Source organism: Hippopotamus amphibius, chromosome 5, assembly GCF_030028045.1.
Source record: "Hippopotamus amphibius kiboko isolate mHipAmp2 chromosome 5, mHipAmp2.hap2, whole genome shotgun sequence".
NCBI lineage: Eukaryota > Metazoa > Chordata > Mammalia > Artiodactyla > Hippopotamidae > Hippopotamus > Hippopotamus amphibius.
Window position 1 is genome coordinate 40,746,554 of NC_080190.1, and position 21,394 is coordinate 40,767,947.

At 41.0% G+C, this 21,394-nt stretch overlaps 1 protein-coding gene across 7 annotated transcripts in view; it reads left to right on the forward strand.

The window, feature by feature from the left end:
* SGMS1 (sphingomyelin synthase 1) overlaps positions 1 to 21,394 on the forward strand; it is a 276,032-nt gene that overhangs the window by 79,434 nt on the left and 175,204 nt on the right. For 4 of the 7 annotated variants that reach the window (XM_057734305.1, XM_057734307.1, XM_057734303.1 and 1 more), the window contains exons 1-2: positions 9,447 to 9,478; positions 17,725 to 17,803. The gene's annotated coding sequence lies outside the window, so the exon portion shown is untranslated. Of the gene's footprint in view, positions 1 to 9,446; positions 9,479 to 17,724; positions 17,804 to 21,394 lie in introns of those variants that run through there. The other 3 variants (XM_057734308.1, XM_057734304.1, XM_057734309.1) reach the window with 1 other exon arrangement.

Sequence of the window (21,394 nt, forward strand, 5' to 3'; positions counted from 1 at the left end):
AACAATTTTAGTGCTTCTAAATCTGAGGGGTGGCATGTCTGGTCTGTGTGTGCACAGATGCCACCCCTTTTCTTACCTGTGCTCGAGGCAGGCATTGCTCATCTGGTACAACTCCCTTCCCCTGAGCTGGCTTTCTTAGTTGCTGTCTAGGCAGCTGTTTCTGGTCTCCTGGTCCATCTAAATTGGCATGTGGCATGAAACATCTTTGCCATTTCCAGTCTAGCAGAAAAAGGCTTAGCGTTCCAGATGTGTAGGTTCTTGTCTTGATCTTTAGACATTTGCATAAACTTTTTTTTTTAAACTACATAAGAACCTTTTTTTAGTGGTTTGTTTGTTTGTTTATTGGCTGTATTGGAGCTTTGTTGCTGGGCGCAGGCTTTCTCTAGTTGCAGCGAGCAGAGGCTACTCTCAGTTGCTGTGCGCGGGCTTCTCATTGCGGTGGCTTCTCTTGATGCGGAGCACGGGCTCTAGATGCCCGGGCTTCAGTAGTTGTGGCTCAAGGGCTCTAGAGTGCAGGCTCAGTAGTTGTGGCACACAGGCTTAGTTGCTCCGTGGCATGTGGGATCTTCCTGGACCAGGGACCGAACCCTTGTCCTCTGCGTTGGCAGGCCTATTCTTAACCACTGCACCACCAGGGAAGTCCTGCGTAAACTCTTTATGCCTTAGTTTACATGCAGTCTGATACAAGTAATCGGATGGTAACGTAAGGTATTCTTTCGTGAAGATAAAGTAAGAAATACTGAAAAATTAGTAAAGCTTTTCCAAATATAAGTTTGCATAGTTATATTCAGTGTACTTTGTGTAACAAATACTCATCTTTTTGATCAGGCACTTATGTGGAGAATAAAATGTAAAATTTTTAATACAAATAAATGTAAGTTTTAACTGCAAGCTTACCATATTTATATATGAGTCCTTTACAACAGGGACTCTAATTTTCTTTCAGAATTAGGTTGATCTCTTGTTTAGTTTTTATTTTGCTAGTGAAAAATACATTTCAAGGAGATAGAATATACCATGTCAAGAAGATGCTGGTTTTTTATTTAGTTGACTGTCACTCTGTGGCAGTGTTTCATAAAGCATGCCCATGGATCACGCGTATCAGAAACACCTGGGGCTGGTTAAACTGCACATGGTTGCTCCCACAACTTAACTGAATGAGGCTTTCTGAGGCCTGGAGATCTGTGTTTATTATAAGCTTTAAAAGTTTGAGCACCACAGCCGTATAATACCTAGTGTATAGTGCGTCATTAGTAAAATACTGAACAGGATCTATAAAAGATGTCTCATTCACTGACCTTTCCCATCTCACCTGAGCAGAAGAGTGACATCAGAAAACATACCGCTGCCAACACTGTCTAGTAAAAGGTGACGGTATTGGTGGTGGCCAAGGTTGAAATCAGTCAATGACCTTATTCAGCCAGAGCACAGAAGATCGACAAGGGCATTGTTCTCAGAGGCTTAAACACATTGGCCCCCTGCGCACAATGGCCCTTTGACCACAGCTGACGTGGGCAGAAAGGAACCAGGCAAGGCTCTGGTCCCCTCGGTGCCAAGTGAGGGCCAGTCCTACAGTGAGGAGGCCGTGCTTCTCATCTGGTCCACTGGAGCGGCCCAGCAGGGTTAGGCTTGGCAGTGGCCCTCACTCTGAGCAAGACTCCTTGGTTTCCTGCCCTCCCTGAATGCCCAGGATGCAAGGAGAAAACTTGCCCCTCATTGGAAGTCAGAAACAATAACAGCACTTTAAATTTGGCATTGCTGAGTGTGTAGGATGTGCTTTACTTGGCGTAGCATGTGTCATCAGCTTACAGGAGGGGCAGTCCAGGGTGTTGGTGAGAAAGCATTTCACAGCACACTTTAACCCTGGACTGCACCCCCGAGAGACGTTACAGCTCTCTGTCTCCCATTCCTATCACAGCTTGCTCTGCACCTTTAGCCTGCCTTGATCTCTTTCAACCCTTTATGGTACTTAGAGCTTGCACAATTCCATTTCCAGGTTAATAATTGTTTTCTGTCATTTCCTAAGTGTTCATTCTATCTCACCAGAAAGAAACAGATTCTCAGTGAGCGATGATGTCCTCCCCACCCCACCCCACGCCACCCCACCCCTCCCCTACCCTCCCAGCCCTGGCATTTAGAAACCTGTCAGGACATTTGTGGTCGTCACGATGATGAAGGGTATATATTAGCACTGAACATCCTGAGGGTGTGGACACTAAATGCCCCTCGGTCCTTGGGACAGTCACACACAGTGGAGGATGTCCTGTCCAGAGTGCTAATGCATCCCCACCAGAAACACTGGAGCTCTTTGGGTTTGCCTGCATCTTATCCGGTGTTTCCTTGAGAATAGACCCAACATTTATTATGCGGTGAATCTGCATGGCTTAATAGATGCAGTCGGAGCTAAATTATTAACTGGGAAGATAAACACGTGGTTGCAGCCATCTTCCTGGCTGGCACTTGTGCTCTGACAGTGAAGCTGTCACTCTTCTTGGATTCTGCTTTGCAGTTTCTCCCTTCCTGAGGGTACAATGTAGACAAGAGTTATGCCCCAGACAGCGATCCTGGGCTGCTGCTACCTTTCCACTCAGGAAACACTCTGATGTGAAAAAAACCCCAAAACACCATTTGTTGTCCCACTGACACCTTGGTCTCACAAAAGCAGAGTGATGCTAAGTAAATTAAGTGTTACATCATTGGTTGGGGCAGGGAATCCAGTATTTTTATCATTGACACCATCCCAGGTGAGTGTCCTTAGCAGTAGGAGGGTTTGAGATGTGGAGGGTCGTGTTCTGAGCTCCCAGACTTTCTGGAGTTATTTTGCCTGTGGATCAGAAAGCTACTGTAGGTTGAAAAAAGTTTTGAACTAAGGATCAGACAACAGTCCTGGAATATTTGCTGTTTCATGTCAGTCATTCAGTTAGAGATATCAGAGAAGTGACAGAGGAATAAAAATTTACGAACACAAAAGAGAGGGTGACATCAGATCTTATATTAAAGGACTAAGAGTTAAGCCAGAAAGCTTGTTGACCTAATGGTGTCCAATAGACTGTGGGAGTTGAATATCTGGAAAAATGGATAATAATTAAACTAACAGTAAAGGCAACAACATCAGACTGGGGAAATGCAGCCACAGGAGGTTGATAGAAATGCAAACTAAAATGGCTCAAAGGGCCAGTTTTTCCCTACAAGGTCTCTTGTGACCAAATGAGAAACAGTGTGTTCTTCCTTTGACTCAGCGAGCCTACTTCTAGGAGTAATTTCTAAGGAAATGAGTAGAGCTTTGTTCAGAGATTTAGCTCTGAGTATGCTTAGTGAGCATTGTTTGAAACTGAACATTGGAAGCAACCCAGATGGCCCCCCAAAAGGCCTTGGATGAACACATTACAATTCATCTATATAATGGAATATTCTGTAACCATGGCAATGATATTGAAGAAAAATATTGACATGGGACAAAATGTACGAAAAATAGGCTGTAATAGAATATATGTTTAATGTTTTAATATAGAAATATGTAAACATAGAAGGAAAAAATCTGGAAAGGCATTAATCAAAATGTTCACTTGGAGTATCTTTAAGTAGCTGAATTCCAAGTACCTGGAATTCTTTTTTAAGGCTTAAGTACTTAAAATGTTTCATTTGAACATGTGTAATTATTTTTGTAATTATACAGTTTAATACAGTAAATAAAAATGTGGTCAAATATATTAAAAGGTGCTTTGTCAACCTGTTATCCAAGTATTTTAATACTTAATCATTTTTAAATCCAAACATTCCTGGTAGTTCTAAGGAGCTATTAGTCCCTCACATCTTATTCTGGGCTAGTTGATTGTTAGTACAGAGGAAATGAGGGTTCTGATTACAAGGAATAAATGTGAGTGGGGGTCAATTAACGAGTGGGAAGAAGGAAGGGATTTCAGTAGAGCTGAGAGGAATGTAGGTAAACTAAGTCTGATATGTTAATAATGACCACATTTGCCTGGTTTGAAACTCTGCCTAGGAAATTCCCTATGAAACCTCACACACTCACGTCCCTTACGGTGACTGGGAAACACCCACTAAGTCTCGGCTTGGCTCCCGTGCCCCAGAAGTGGCTGAATCAGAGATGTGAGAGCATCTCAGGTGCTAGAACGTTTCCAACCGAAGGTCTAGTCCATGGTAGGCTTCCAGTTCTCAGAGGTGAGGCCGCAGAGCTGTATGAGTGAGTCAGCCCGTTAAGAATTTAGGTCTTATTTTAAGGAAATACTTTGCAGCAGCATTTCTTAGAATATACTCCGTAGGACACAATTCTTATGAGAAGGCTCCGTGGGGGAGGACATGAAAGGGGGAGGGACAGATAGGTTTGTGAAAGGAGACCGGTCAGCGTGTCTGCCAGCCCCTACGTCCCCACGTGCATCTCACAGTTAGTATATGGAGGCTCCAGAAGTCTTGCCTTAAAGACATCTTTTGGGTTTGGGTTAACCCCGAGTTTACTAAATTTAGTTAGCTATAGGTGTTTGTTTGTTTGCATAAGAACTTTAAAAAACTATTTAGGTGAAGACGGATACTCTTATATGTGAATATAGCGTGGCCTTTTGTTTAGAGGACCTGTATTCTAGCTAGAGTTTAGAGCTGAGAGTTTGAGGGTGCACTGTGGGTGAGGCACTCAGGGAAGCACAGAATCTTCTCCACCCATGTGGGGTGTACTCACTCCTCTGGGAACACTGTAAAGTGAGGCCTAAGTTCACATAATAGTGAGAGGTGTCTGTTTAGGTTGGTGATCTGCATAGTCTAGGATTCTGTTTTTGTTGAAATCTCAAAAGACAAAGGTTGGCAAGAAATACATAATAATGTTTGAGCCTTGTCCCCTCTCTTCTAATTTCCCTTCATTGAGTATATGTTACACCTCCTGCCAAAGTTTTATTAATAAAACAATGGGCGTACAGTATTTCCAACCCATTTCCTCTTGGAAGGAACAGGGTAGGCAGGCTGGTAATACACTCTGCAGAGGAAGAGTGCCTGGCCGCCACTCTCTGCTCTCCCACCCTGGAGGGAGCAGATCTGGAGGGCAGAGGGGCTTGTGAGCCAGGGATGATTCCTGCTGATCCCCTTCGGACTTGGAGATACTGAGTTATCAGTGGGCTGGGCCTGCTGGAAAGTCAGAGACGGGGAATCAGGCGGAGAGCTGATGCTTGTAGGGCCACTGCCACCTTCTCTGGCTGCTGGGATCCTTTTGGAGCTGGGACACATAAGCAACTTTTTAAGTCTGGGGAGGTAACTCTGAGTTAAGATTTTGATTTCTTAAACTCCATTGTAGGGCCCCAAACTTGGGAGACCAGGGACATAGAAAGAGAGCATAGAGAAGAAATATTTTCAGTAAAAATGGTTTAGGCTTCTGATAAAAAAGACTCTATAGACCCTTTAGTAGGAGATACGCTCACCTTGTGAAGCTGTGGCCAGTCAGTGAGAGATGTGGAGGCTCCGTAGAAGTGCGAGTAATAGCACATCTGGACAATGCGTCTTTTTCTGACATGAGCGAGAGCATTAGCGATGCACTTCAAACAAGCCCAGACCTCTGGGAGGTTGTCTGGGGTCCAGCCCGCTCTGAGGTTCAACATGGAACTGCAGGCTCCCTTCCTCCCGCCCTGCAGCCCCCACCTTCACGGTTCAAAACTCAGTCAAGTCCTCCTATGGCTCCGGTAAAAGGAAGTGGGGCAACAATGGGTTTTGACCCAGGGGATTTAAAAGGTAAACTTTTCCGAGTTCAGCAGGAGCAAAGAATTTGTCCTGTTTTCATCAAATGAGACCCATCTGGAAAATGCATTAGAAGAAAAGTATTCTTGATAAATAAGCTTTTAATTAAAACTTGTTTTTCCTTCCAAGGTGCCAGTAAGACAAAGTGGAACACATTTCCCACAAGGCGGTTTTAGATAAGAAACTAGACATTTAGATGCCTCTTCTGTTCTTTAATAATTCTACACTGATTTGGTGCCTGTCACAAATGTGGGTGAATAAGGTAAATGATACCGGTGTGATCAGCAACCTTTATATTTTCTGTCTGCTGAGAATACTTAACGCATAGACTCATTTAATGCTGTAGCTGGAATGAACCTTAGAAAGTCAGTTTTTGCTGAACATCAGAGTGTAGATTAAAGATAACAAGGACACTCATACAAATTCCCAAGAACCTCACTCTTCAGTCACATTCACACTGGTAAAGGGATGGAAAGGAGCATGGTATCATTCCTGCCAAGTGATCTTTTTACCAACAGATGGGACAAAACCTCTCCCTCCCCACGAGCGATGATTTCACTGTGGTGCTCCAAACAGGCACCTCTTTTTAACAAATGTTTGACCTGTTTCTTATGAATAGCCAGGGCACAAATAAAAAAGACTGGGCACTTTTTAAGATGATATTTGTTGTTTTTAATGGTGAAAATGATTCATTCAGCAATGTCTGCATGCCTACCATGAGCTGGAAACTGTTCTAGTTGCTATGGTTACAAAGGTAAATACGAAAGTCACCGAAAACATTATTTTGTCAACTTACTTGGTATATTTTGCCTGTTCCTTTTCTGTGTGTACATATTTGTGTATTAAACTTATAAGAATATTTTTGTATCCTGCTTTCCTCATTTGATATTATATCTTAAGCCTTTCAGCATGAACGTGATTTTTAATGGCTGCCTACTATTCTGTTATGTGGATATTTCACAATTTCTTAAACCATTTCCCTGTTGTTGATCAAGTAGGTAATTTTGAGTTTTAGTAATGAAAACAGTGATAAACATTGATGTATAAAATTTTATTCTCATTTTTAATTATTTCCTTAGGAGAGGTTCAAACTAGAACTGGGTCATATGGTATGAACACTTTTAAGGGTCTTGGTACATGACGCCAAACGCTTTCCTGTACGAGGGGGAAAGTATTCATTTCACTTATCCTCATTAGCGTAGGTTTTGTTTGTTTGTTTGTTTGTTTTAGCACTGATGTATAAGAAAAATTTGGGGTTGGTTTTTCCTGGAAGATCTTGTTTTGGGGACCAACTTTTCTGTGACGCCTTCCTGCCCAATGTGTTTTCAGTCACCTTATTTAGGACTTTTAAACTTGATAGAAGGAAAGGGTGTTTATTTCTGTATTCTCTGCGGTACACTCTAGTATTATACTCATAGTAAAAATATAAGAAACCACACGACAATGCTGCTGCATGTATTATATAAGCCATTGTTAAAAAAAGATGATCCTGGGGGGTGGGGGCTAGGGGAGGGTTGGACTTGGGAGTTGGGCCTAGCAGATGCAAACTATTATATATAGAATGGATAAACAACAAGGTCCTATTCTATAGCACAGGGGACTATATTCAATATCCTATAATAAACCATAATTGAAAAGGAAAAAAAAAAAAGGATGATTCTGGTTTCAGGTATTTAGGGGGAAAGACCCTTTTCTATTCTTCCTTTGATCACAATTATGTGGCCTGCCTCATTTCCCTTTTTGCTCTGGCTATTAGAAATTTTACTTTTCAAGCACATCAACAGCATTACCTTGTGGTAGGGAAATCAACTTCTTTTTTCATTTCATGACTTTATATTTGTGACTTCCAAGTGCATATGTGTCTTTTATTGAATGTTGCTTCAAATCTTTCTTGCAGATGGGTAGCATGTAAATAATTTCATGAAATGAACTGCTAATGATGGTGTGATGATCTTAGATAAACAATTCATTTGGCTTGTATCTTTAAGATTTTTTGGACAGAAAATTACATACAGTTTTAATTGGTTATAAGAAGGCCAGGGATTTTGGAGGAAACATTAGGGACAGAAAATTCTGATACGGCTTATTTAAACACTCAAGCTGTGTGTGTATTTTAGCAGCCAGTATTATGATGTGGCTGATCATTAATTGAGAAACTTCTTATTTAACTAGTGTACATTAAAGTAATATGTAGTTTTTCATGGGGGTGTGATGATATTTGAGGAGCATTTGATTATTTAAAATACTTAGTATGAGGGTGAGTCAAAAATTATCCGCACTCTGTCTGTAGAATTTATTTTAATTAACTTTTAGAAAAGACAAATACATCATTTTTCGACATAATCTCCTTGCTTTTCAATAAACTTTGTCCATTTGTCAACAAGCTTTCATATTCCCTCATTGAAAAATGTTTTAGGCTGAGCCTAGAGCCATGAATACACCAGTCTTCATTTCTTCATCAGAAGTGAATCCAGCTCCTTCTTGATGGCTAACACTTGTGCGACCTCCCTTGAACTTCTCTATCCATTCATACACACTTCTTTGGGACAAAATACTTTTTCTATACTGTGCACACAGTCTTCGATACATAATGGCAAATGGCACCAGGTACACCCTCAGACCACAAAAAACAATTCACTGCACGCTGCTCTTCTTTTGTGCAAATTACAAGTGGGGCATCCATTTTTGCTTGCACCGCAGTTACAAATGAACTGATGTAACATTTTCACACTTGCACAGCAGTGACTGGGGAGACAGTAGCCTTGAACGGAAAGCACTGATAAGACAGTGTGGCCAACAGAAGCTTTAATACAACCAGAGTGCGGATAATTTTTGGCTCACCCTCGTATATGGATGGACTGTGCTGCTTTACTGCTTTCAAGAAAATAATGAGGATTGGACAAGAAGATTGCAAAGGACATTGGGAAGAGACAGATCCTTCCTCATGTGTGGGATTGAAACGCACAGCAGGCTTAGTCATGCCCTCCTCTGCACCCTTCCGCACTCAGCTCCCTTTGCCAAAAGCTCTAATTGTATGGTATTGTAATTATTTGTTTACAGTCTGTATCTCTATTAAACTCTAGTTGGCCCAGCCTTGTTCTTCTTTGTGTTGGCTGTATCTAGCACAATGCTAGCAGTAAAATTTTCACATATATGATTCATATTTCTGAAATAGCAGATTAGAAGGCATATTTTAGGCCAGTTAGTATTTCAAAATATTGGCAAATATTTTGAATAGTCAAGAGAGGTTGGGAGGCATTTTTTGCCCCTCAAGTGTAATATGTGTTCCTTCCAAAAAAAAAAAAAAATCAGAAAAATCTGATCTCCTGAGATCCCACATTTGTTAAAATCATTCAGTTGCAAGCAGCATTTTGGTGCTGAGGCCTGCGTGAATGGGCTAAGTGATCCTTCCTCAGGCAGCCCTTCTCACCTTTTCTCCCCTAAGTTTTGTTTTGGCTGCAGCATGGTTTGTGGGATCTTTTTCCCGGACCAGGGATTGAACCTGGGCCCTTGGCAGTGAAAGCGTGGAGTCCTAACCACTGAACCGCCCAGGAATTCCTTCTCCTACGTTTTTGTATTGTTCTAGGCATGAACATCACCATATTTATGGAAGGCCTGTGGTATACTTATCCGTGTATTGTGCTGAGGATACAGTGGCGACCAAAATGTGGACCCTGCCGTCAAGGATGGAGTTCGTATTCTGGAAGTATTGGAAGCAGACTCAAGTCTTAGAATTTATACGGTGAACGTTCTGCTGCCTTCTTTTTTTTCTCTTGCGGGTGAACTGATACGTAGAAAACCACAAATTAGGAAGTTTGAGAGTCACTATATCATGATGAGTGATAAGGATCCTCTGCTGTAAACAAAATGGGAAAAGGATATTTCAATATACCTTTTCCTTCTTTAGTCTCACCTCAGACACGTATTTTGTGCTGTGCCGCCGACATTCATTTTCACGGTGTCCCAGCTCTAGAACCCAGTTTGTCCTTGTGGAACTCTGGTCCCTGTTGGAGAGCCGTAGCAACTTGTAAATCACCCCCTCTGATAGTGCTCCCAAGGGCCCTTATGACTAAATGGGGTGATAGAATGAGATCTGTAGTAGTATGTCACTTTGACGGGTGACATATCCTGACCTTTCAGTGATTTGGGCTTCTTTAAAGCACAGAACACACCCTTGGGGATGAGAGTTGGATTCCATGGAATGTTGCCCAGTGAAATTCCGAGGGGTGCCCAAAGAAATGCTCTGTGGAGTGACTGCCTGATGCTGAGATTATGTTCCTGCTTGCCTCACTGGCGAGGCTTCTAATTTTTAGCAACAGTCTCCGCTGCTTATTGTGGAGCCCATCACTTAGCCTCTGAGAGGCTCAGAATCCTCATGTGTAAAATCCGGATCATTTGGTGAACCTCTGAGTGGTTTTGAAGACTGAGTAACATCCGTGAAGTGACTGTTACGGGACTAAGAACAGAGTTGGCCCGTAGTACACAACAGCCTCTCTTATCTCTTCAAATGGAAGACTTTTTTATTTCCTAGCATTTAGAAACACAGATTTATAATATTTTTAAGTTACAGCAGTTCACATTTATTAATAATGAATCCACAGTGTATTTCAGATACTAAAGATTGAATTCTTCTTGGTCTATAAACTGGTATTGTCTACTTGTGGTTTTTCCATATGGCTTAGGACTGAGTCTTGAAGCAAACCAGCAATTAATTAATTAATTAATATTATTATTTTGCTTATATAGTCCTTAGTGCCAAGCACTGGAATGAAGTTCTTTATGTAAATTATCTCATTTACTCCTTACAGTGAAGACACTGAAGCGCAGAGAAAGGTCAAGTAATTTGTTCAAGGCGGTATTGGAGGACCCGGGATTGAAACCCAGGCGTGCCTGACTTCTAAGCCTAGATTCTGAGTGCCCCTCTTTCCCTTTAGCATGTGTTAAATCACTGAGGAGAGGGCCCTTCAGAGTGGCAGACACCAGCGCTGTGCAGATGGCTTTTAGTCTGGGGTGGTCCATGTGCTTGAACACATCATGCTGTAGTTAAAGGACTTGTGCTCTGTGGTAGGTGTAAAGATAGCACAGCTCACTCATGAGCACTGCACTTTATTTGTGTCCCTCCCAGGCCCTCACTATAGTCTGTCCTCACTCTAGATCTTAGTGGTCACGTCTCGGAGGAGGCAGTGGTTAAGAATCTGAGACTCTGAAATTAGGCAGCCTGGAATTGAATCCCAGCTCTGTCAATTACAAGCCGTGTAAGCTAGAGCAAGTTACTTTTCCCTGTGCCTGAGTTTCTCATCCATAAATTTGGGATAATAAATAGTATTTAAAGGGTTGTTGTGAGGATTAAATAAGTACACACACACACACACACACACACACACACACGTCGCTTAGAGTGCTTAAAACAGACTGAATAATTAGAAGACGTTGACCCAGGCAAGGTTAAAATTGTTTGTCAATCATAATAGCTAACATATATTAAGTGTTTACTGTGGGGTAGGCACAGGCTAAATATTTTATGACTAACTTACTGAGTCTTTCCAAGAGCCTCATGAAGCAGGTATTATGCCATTTTACAAATAGTAAGTTTCAGGTACATTGGTCTTATCCCTGTGGTTAAGAGGTTGGACTTTGAATTAGGGGAGACTGTGAAGCCCACAGCACAAGCAGAGCTGAGCTTCTGTCTCAGGTCTCCCTGAGCAACCTTTAGCCTATAATAAAGCACTCAGTTGACAGTTGTGTTATGTGTTCTAATTGTAACTTCTCTGAGGCAGAATCATGAATACCAATACTGCTTGAATACAAATATGAGAGCACCAAACACTGGTAATAATCACGGCAGGCATGTCATGGTTATAGAAGCTACATATTCCTTTGTTAAAAATTCTGGCTTTTAGGAAAGTCTTCATATTGAAGCTAAAATTTTCATACTTCAGGTTAAAACTATTTTCTCTATGCTATCTTTGGTGGAAATGGAAAAATTCTGTCCATGGCTCTCAGCAGGGTGATGCTTAAAATGATGTCAAATGGTGGTGTTTTCCTTGTTTTCTCTTTCCTAGGGTAAACTTTCCCTGTGGGTTTCATACTTTTCATCTCTGTGGATTTCATCTACTTGTGGTCCTTTTCTGTTTTGTTTCGTTTTGTTCTGTTTTTTCAGTTTTCCCCAGAAGTGTAGAGCCCAGCATTTGGTCACTCTGACCCTGACCAATATTTATTATGACCTGAGGTCATACATCCTCCTTCATGGTCAGGGTCTGCCACGTGAAGACGCCTCTCCTGTGTGAGGCGATGCCAGGTACTGAAACAGCCTCTCTGCTTTACACTGTGCCATTTGGGAGTCCTGTTCATGCCTCCTCCGTTAGGTCCCCAGCTCCACAATCTGGGACCAGGAATGAACATACTGGATCAGTGACATGCAGGGCCCCAGTGCGCTACAACAGGATTTTTGCCTGTTTCCTAGTCTTCACTTATTCAATTTGTGTGCAAGCTAACATCTTACCCCCAGTGAAGCATCGATCCTACTGGTTGTGCAATATGTGAGCTTCTTGAGAATAGAATTGATTTAATTATACAGATATTCCAGATTCTTCCCTCTGAGAAGTCCTTTTAATCTTTTATCTAACTCGGTGGGTGATGACTTAGAGGGCTTGGGGTAGGGAAGGTGGGAAGGAGTCGTGGGAGGGAGGGGATATGGGGATATATGTATAAATACAGCTGATTCACTTTGTTGTACAGCAGAAACGGGCACAATAGTGTAAAGCAATTATATTCCAATAAAGAGCTTAAAAAACAATAAAAAATCGTTGATCTAATACTTTTTTGTTTGTTTATTTTTATTGATTTATTTTTTGGCTGTGCCTTGCAGCATGTGGGGTCTTAGTTCCCCAACCAGAGATTGAACCCATGCTCCTGCAGTGGAAGCGAAGAGTCCTAACCACTGGACCACGAGGAAGTTCCTTTTTCTGTTTGTTTCTAGTGAGAACATCCTTTCCCATTTTCCCCACTAGTTTTCAACACTTTTTGCTTGAGCCATGTGTATATTCATGGATTTTTAGAGATTGCTGGTCCCCGGTCTTGATGAAATATTTTATTCTTTATTATGAGTATCACAGTTGATGTTAGTTTATGAGTATCATTATGGCATCCTCTTCTGAAGAATTCTGATGAGTTTTTCACCCCTTATTCTCACCCTTTTAATGTTGTCACAGGGTCATCATCTGTTGCCCTTCTGGGCCTTTCCCTGGAAACACCAGTTATACTGTCAGTTTTTCAGTTCAATGTGTTAAGTACTGTTTAAGCTCTCTGGCTCCTCCCCTCACCAGCTGTGTGGCATGGGGCAGGCTGCTGACCCTCTCTGTCCGCTTGCTCATCTGCAGGGTAGACTGATAACAGCTCCTACCATGCAACGTTGGTGTGAGCACTCAATGAGAGTGCGTGCTAAGTGCCCCCAGTGCTTAGCACATTGGAAGCACTCAGTAGACATTGTTAGCATTGTAAAGCACAGGTGCTGTGAGGATACTAAGGTTGAAGCACTAACCCAGCTTTGAATGGTGATCAGGACGTATTTTCCAGGGGTTGTGAAGCCTCAGTGATTTAGTCAAGAGAAGAAAGGGAGGAAGGGGTCTTTCACGAAGGGGACACAGCTCCAGGGTTTTCATTAGTGACAGGGCATAACGTGTGGAGGGGTGAAGGGGAAGGCGGAGCAGGGAGCAGATCACAGAGGTCTTGCTTTGTGAAGCCCAGGGGCTCTGACTGTATCCCTGGGAAAGGGGAACCACAGGAGAATTCGTACTTGATTACAGTGCTGGACACACCCTGACTTGAGGAAACAGAGTTCAATAGGGTCCACACGGAGATGCTGAGAGCTGAGAAGCCTGGTGTAAGAGTCCCTTGAGGATGGGAAGTGCCTGGACAATGAGGTCGGCAAATGGTCAGATAAACACAGCGTGTACATCAGATGCTTGCCTTCAAGTTCTAGGGGCCTGAAGTAAAACCGAAGAGAGGTATAACTTCCATGTACCATTTCCTTTAGGGAAAATGAATTAGATGGGCTGCAATGTGCATATTCGATATGGAAAAAATATGCTCAAGAAGTGGAAAGAGGTCGTCCCACATTCTGCCTGGCACACTGTGTGGAAAGCTGCATGTATGTGCACGTGCATGTGTGTGTGTGTGCGCGCGCGCGCGCGCCCACGCGTGCGCTGGGTGGGTACAAATCTGCTGGCTTGTGCCGGGGAAGACCTATTCTCCATTTTCCTGTGATGGCAAACTCCTCATTTCTCACAGTATGTGAGGTGAAAATATTATTCTTGTTTGCCAATTTCCTTTTGATTAACTTTGTATCTGGGGTTTTCTTTTGGACAATTTTTTTTTCTGATTATTTTCTCACCAGTGGTTAGAAGTGGAAATGGAAGTATGCCATAAAATGATTTATATGAAAAGGAATCTTCTCCCCACCCCTCAGTACATGCACATAAACAAGAAAGATAAAGAATAGCAACTAACCTTTGGCTAGACTATATAGTGTTTTATTATTCCATTTGGAGGAAGAGTTATGGAAATAAAGAGAAATGTATGTCAGAGTGATAGCCAGCTGGCTAGCTGAAGTGAGTATCAGCTTTCTGGAAGGAACAGAGACATTTTCCTGTCGTTTTATTTAGAATTGCCTGACTGCTAGAGAGAGTTTTTCTTGCCACAGTGCTGCAATAAAAGTAAACACATACGTTTCTAAGAAACAGATTGTTAGAAAGAGAGTTTCTTTGAAATGTTTAAGTAAAGAGCATTTGTTATATGCTCCAAGTGTTTGATTCTTAACTCTTCCCAATGGAGCAGCCCTGTGTCCCTCAAGCATCACTTAGTGTTGAAGGCATCAAGAGAAATAGAGAGGTAGCTGGTGCTGGACTTACCCTCCTCTGATAAACTAGAAAACTGGGCAGCACACGAGCCAGTTACTGTCAGTCACAGGGAAACAGGCAGCCAGGACTTTGATCCTTGAGAGAAGAGAGTCGCATGAGGTGAGATCCGCATTTGCCCTAGTTTTCTACGGGAGCTTGTTCCCTGTTCTCTGTGTTCCCTGCCCTGGGTACCAGGAGGGGGAGCCTATTACAGCATGGTGGTCTCCAGAGTTCAGGGCTGCTGAAGAGGCTGGAATTTGTATGGCAGGCTACTGGGGAGGAGAGAATTATGAGAGGGGAACCCAGAAGCTGAGATGTGTATCCATACAGGGTGAGACCTAGCAGAGAGCAGCTGCTCCCAGGCAGGGAAGAGAATGGCCACAGCAGGGATCATGCAGTATGGAGAGAAATGGAGTTCTGGGCTAGCCAGGGTGGAGGGACCTCGCTGAGCACCTTTACCATTCCACTGAGACACCAGAAAGACCATGTCTTAGGATTAAAGAACTAAGGACATATCTCAAATAGACTTGTCTTAACCAATTACGAAACCAAGCCTGACAGAATTGAGAGGATCGGCCAGTAATTTAGTTGTCATCAGAACCAAACTGAACACCTTCCAGTTGTTCACTTGATAACAGAAAAGCATGCACAGAAGCAGGAAAATGTGACTCATTTAAAATGAAAAGTCATCAGTAGAAATAGACAGTGCCTTTCAAATAGTGTTATACTCGATTTTGGTCTCTATAACACCATTCTCCACTGAAAGGACCCAGGTGTTTGGAGAAATGTCTGCACCTAGGGCAGAGACAGGGTGAGTACAAGATGAGCCTAAAACTTTTCCTTTAATGTCAGAAAGTAAGGAAATAAAAGTAGGAAAATGAAAAAAAATAGGTTGCCCACTGGCTAAATTGAGACAGTTTGAGCACCAAAATAATTAAGTACAGTGATAAATTATAAACTGTTGAAAAAGTAGGACTTCATGTATCCTTACTGGTCATAAATTGACAAATAGACGAACTCAGTAGACTGCTTGCTGAGTCCTGGGCGGTAATGTGGAGGGAGTGCTGGAGTTGAAACAATTAGCTTGTTGCAGCCATTGTAGTAAAGTTCAAAATAGGCAAGGGTCACCATTGTATGCTAAATCTAAGAGGAAATTTTATGAGGGACAGGATATTTGCATAGTCTTAAAGTGTCTCCCTACAGATTACTTATTAGTTGCAAGGGAAAAAAAATAATTTTTCTTGGGAGAAATTGGACAACACCTTGGCTGGGCGATCAAAATTTATAGCGCCAGGGAGGGGCGCATAGACTTCACGTGCCCTCAGCTATGACACGAGGAGAAGAAAACTTCACCTCTCTAGTTTTCTGGTTGATAATGCATAGGCTGAATTGAATCATGAGGAAATGTCAGACAAGTCAAAATGGAAATGTTTTATTAATATAACTGAAGGGGAGGACTATATTCTAAAGTGTCAGTATCATAAAAGATAAAAAAGAGCTGTGTGTCTCAGATCAATGGCAGCTAAATTTAATACCTTACCCTGGACTGAATCCTGAATTGGAGGAAAAAGAAATGTTATAAAGTGCATTATTGGGTTAATTGAATATGGCAGTCAAGTAAAGTATTGTATCAATATTAAATTTACCAAGATCAATAACAACATGATTGTTGTTATTCTTAAGAAATAAATTCTTAAGAAATAAATTCTGAAGTATTTATAGCCATGATATATGGAATGTATCTCCACGTGGCTCAGAAGCAAAAAAATGTTGAGTGAGGGACTTCCCTGGTGGTCCAGTGGTTAAGACTTTGTGCTTCCACTGCAGGGGGCACAGGTTTAATCCCTAGTCAGGGAAGTAGGATCCCACGTGCTGCATGGCCAAAAAAAAACAAAGCTTAAAAAACAAATTTCTTTAAAAACATTATTTCTTTATTTTTTGGCTGCATTGAGTATTCATTGCTGCACTTGGGCTTTCTCTAGTTGCAGTGAGCGGGGGCTACTCTTTATCACAGTGCGAGGGATTCTCATTGCAGTGGCTTCTCTTATTGTGGAGCACGGGGCTCTAGGTGTGTGGGTTTCATTAGTTGCAGCACACAGGCTCAGTAGTTGTGGCATGAGGGCTCAGTAGTTGTGGCACCCGGGCTTAGTTGCTCCACCGCATGTGGGATCTTCTTGGACCAGGGATTGAATCCGTGTCCCTTGCATTGGCAGGCAGATTCTCAACCTCTGTGCCACCAGGGAAGTCCCCCCCCCCCAAAAATGTTGAGTAAATGTGTGTGTCTGTAGAGAGAGAGTGAATGATTAAGTATATACGTTAAATGTCAGTAGTAGGTGGATACGGGTAAAGAGTACATTGGCATTCGCTGTGCTATTATTATTCTACAACTTTTCTCTAAACTTGAAATTATTTCCAAAAAAGAGAGAGAGAGAAACAAAGCCCAGAAATTATGACTTAAAGAGAAAAGGAGGGTATGTGGAAAAGATACATGTGTTTCTTAACTCTCTTGGTATGGATTTTCTACCCTTAGGGTTGTCTCTGATAAATAAATATTTATTCCTATGGCAGTGTCTTTGTCACTCAGCAGGCAAAACCATTTCTATGTCTATTGGCTAAGAAAGTATACCTAGTAGAAGAAGAAATAATAATACTGCTTTTCAAATTGAAACCATTATTATCATTTGGTGCCTTGGAAGAGTTTGGAATGAAGAGTCATAGGAGTTGTTCGAATTCCTCCTCTGATGCTTTCTAGCTGAATGGTCATAGGGAAGTTCCCTAACCTTTGGGAAATTTGGCTGCTGCATTTTAAGATAATAGTTGCCTAGTCTCAATATCTTACAGCTCAAATGAGAAAATGCATGTGAAAGCTCTTTGTAAATATAATGATTTCTTCTATAAACATTAAATTACTTTAATAGTTTTAGTTAAAGATGAAAATTGGCTTAGACCAAGATAGAGACTTTCCTTAACTCAGGGGGCCTTTTTTCCTTTTAAATGTCAAGATTGATTATACAAGAGAGTTTTTTTTCCCCTTGGACCCTCGGTTCCTTCTGGTTGCCTCCTTTCTAATTTCCTGCCCTTATTATTCCAGGCAAAGCTGCAGTGACTGAAGGGGTTGTGGATTTTCTGAATTTCAAGAGCAGCAAAGTAGGAGATAGCAGAGAGAACAAGTAAGTCAAACTCAGTGTTTTATCCATTCTTCAACATCTCATGGATCTGAAGTTCCTCAGAATCTCTCCTGCTTTGTTCTGAGATTGTGTGTGAGGCTCTGAGGGATGGAGAGATCTTTCAGGTCTTCATTGTGTCCCAGGTCAAAATCAGCCAACGAATGGCCAATGTGGTTTGGGGAAGGAAGATGAAAGGATTGAAGAGGCCAGCTTCCTCACTGGAGAAGGAAGGCAACATAGGCCAGGGTGGGAGAAATGGGTAAAACAAAGAGCACAGGAAACAGAGTTGCCTAAGTCACTGGAAATGACAGAAAAGGGTGTTGCGGGATCTAAAGTTACATAAACCAGGGAGGAAGGCTACAGGGAGGCCTGGGGGAGTCATTTTCCTTAATCTGGAATTGCTTTTGATTGAGACTACTTATCTGAGAAAATTACAGTTGCCAGGTCTGCCCCTTCTCTGGAGTTGAAGAGTCTAGGCCAGTGCTTCTCAGGGAATCAATTGAGATGAGATTAAGAGCTTGCCTTGTCCTAGAACATAAACCTGAAAACTTCATTGAGAAACTCTTGCTACCAAAAGTAGAAGTCAGCTGAACTAAACAGTGCTCTTAGTGTCGATAGTTGATTTCCATTCTGAAACATGATTACTATGTCCATATATATCCAAACAATATATTACCTAGTTTTGTTTGTTTTTAAGCTGGATAAGAATGGTATATTTCATGTCATATTCTGAAGCTTTCATTTTTTTTAATTCAGTTGAATTGTTAAGATTCACTTGTTGCATGTAATGGTAGTAAATTAATTTTTATTGTTAAGTAAAATTCTATTCTGAAAATCTATCATAGTTTATCTGTTGCTTCATTTCCTTCCAACATTTCGTATTTTGTTACCATTCTAGTGGTATAAAATAATATATCGTTGTGGTCTTAATTTGCATTTTCCTAATTAATGGTGAGATTGAGCATCTTTTTTTTTTAAGTGCCCTTTGAAGAACAGAGTTTATGACTTTAATGTAGAGAAAATGTTCAGTCTTTTCTTGCATGGCTAGTGCAGTTTTGTTTGTTTCTGTTTTTGGTTATTTGGGTTTTTTGGGTTTTTTGTTTTTTTTGGGGGGGGTTTTGAAATATAGTCTAACAGTCTTAACTATGTTGCAGTTTTATTGCTAATCTTCATTCTTTTTGATTGAAGTTTTTGTTGATTTGTGTTCTCATTCAGTATTCTTTTCTCTGCTCGTTTGGAAATTATGCATTTTATTTCTATTCTTCTAATGATTACCCTGAAAGTACACTGTGTACACTTAATAGTTTGAAATTCAGTCAGTAGTTAAGGTACTCTTACCCTTTCCAGAATAATATAAAACTCATAAGATACCTAATGGAGACTATCTTCTTCTGTACTTATGTGTTCTTTTCAGTCAGTTCTGTTATATGTTTCCATACAAATTAGACAATTGTTGTTATTTAGAGATAGTATTTATTTAATTTTATCTCTGTGATTATTGTATCTTGCTTCCCTTCCCTTCTTCTATTCTTTGCCTTTTCTTTGATGAGATTTGCCTTCTTTAGAATTTCCTTTCCTTAAAATCTTTTGGTGGTAACTTCTCTCAGTTTTGATTTATGTTAGAATGTCTTTATTTCACTCTCAAAATTCATAGTTGACAGTTATTTTCCTCGCAGCATTGTGAGTGTATAATACACCATTCCATCATCTTATGGCTTTCAGTTTTGCTATTAAATCTGTTAGTCTTTCATTTGCCATTCTTCAGTAGATGATTTGGCTGATTTTGAGACTGTTTGTCATTGGAGTCCTGCAGTTTCACTACAACATGTCTATGTACAGCTTCCTGTTTATATTTGTTGTGTTTTAGGTATCTGTGAATTCATATCATTCATCAGCTCTGAAAATTTCTCAGCTATTAATGCTTTGCATACTGTCTCTCTTACATTTTCTCTATTGCCTCTTTCTGGTTTTGTATAAGTAGATATTAGATATTAGAATTTCTCTTTTCATTCTTCATGTCTTTTAATTCATATTTGATATTTTCTTCCTTGTCTTTCTCTGCTTAATTTGGGTAATTTCTTAAGATTTAGTATTCAGTCCGGTAATTCTCTCTTTGGCTGTGTTGAATCTTACTTAACTCATCCCTTGAGTTTTTAATTTAAATGATTATATTCCTTCATTTCTAAAAGTTCTTTTTCTGCTTCAAATCTATGTGAACATTTTTGATGGTGTCTTTTTGCTTGCTCATTTTCTTTTTATTCCATCTTTAATCTCTTTAAATAACACCAAACTGAGCTATTTCATATTCTGTATTTAATAATGCCAGTATCTGAAATCTTTGGTGATCTAAATCTGTGTCTGTGGCTTGTTTTCTAGTGTGCACGGTGAATTTTAATTATGTGCTAATATTTGTTTGATAATTGTATCTTGGAATCTTGAGATCTTACTTCTTGAAATTTGTGTTTGTACGAGGAGCCAGGAGGATGCTACAGGCGCAGGACCACTTTTGTTCCCTTTGGAAATCGTGGTTTCAGGTTGGGCTTTCCCCACCTGGCTGAAAGCTAAAGGTCTAGATGCCCCATTCATTTCATTGCTGATATTTGTAGGTGTCTCCAGGGTGACTTCTGCTTTCTTCTTTGCTCAGGTTTCAGTGCACTGTTCTCACCATAACCTCTTGGGATTTTCCTCCTTTCTCACATGATGTAAAAAAATTTGTATATTTCTAAAGAAGGTTTTGAGAAGTAGGCTTGTTTTAAACACCTTCTTCTCCAACCTGCCCTCCCTATTGCTCACCAAATTCACATCTGAATGCTTGTCACACCCTCTGTCTGATGCCTGCAAACATGCCCACAAAATAACTTTTATTTGCCTTTGTCTCAGTCAGGGTGTTCAGGGTGGGAAGCACAGCGTAGAAGGAGTCGTACTAGGTTTTTTGGTAGCTGGACGACCTGGCTTCAGGTTGAATGTTTACTCACAGTCTGTATGACTTTGGTTAAGCACTTAGCTTTTCTGTGTTTTAGTTTTCCCACCTAATCTACTCATGTGCTGAAACAATGGTTCTCAAATATTTTGGTGTAAGGACCCTTTATACTCTTAAAAATGATTGAGGGCCCCAAAGAGCTTTGCTTATATGAGTTACAGCTAGCATTTTGTGGCAGGCAGAGAAACAGCCCCCAAAGATGTCTACATCCTAATTCCCAGGACTGATGCAATGTTACTTAACGTGGCAAAAGAGACTGTATATGTGATTACATTAAGGATCTCGAGATGAGGAGATTATCCTAGATTATCCAGTTCAACTCAAGTGTAATCAAAAGAGTTCTTTTGAGGGAGGTAGTGATCTTGGAGAGTGATCTTGGAGAGACAGCAGTGAGCGATGGCTTGAAGCGAGTTGAACCTGGGTAGCCTGGATGAAAACTAGGAATCCTATCTGCTGGAGGCTTCTAGCCTCTAGCCGGACCTTGCTCCCCATTGAAAAATGCATTTCTCAAGGAGGCAAAAACTGTAAAACTGTAAAACAAGTACAGAGTTTATTATTAGAGACACAGTACAACAGGTAGGAGAGCATACAGAGAAACTGTTTAGTTAAGACAG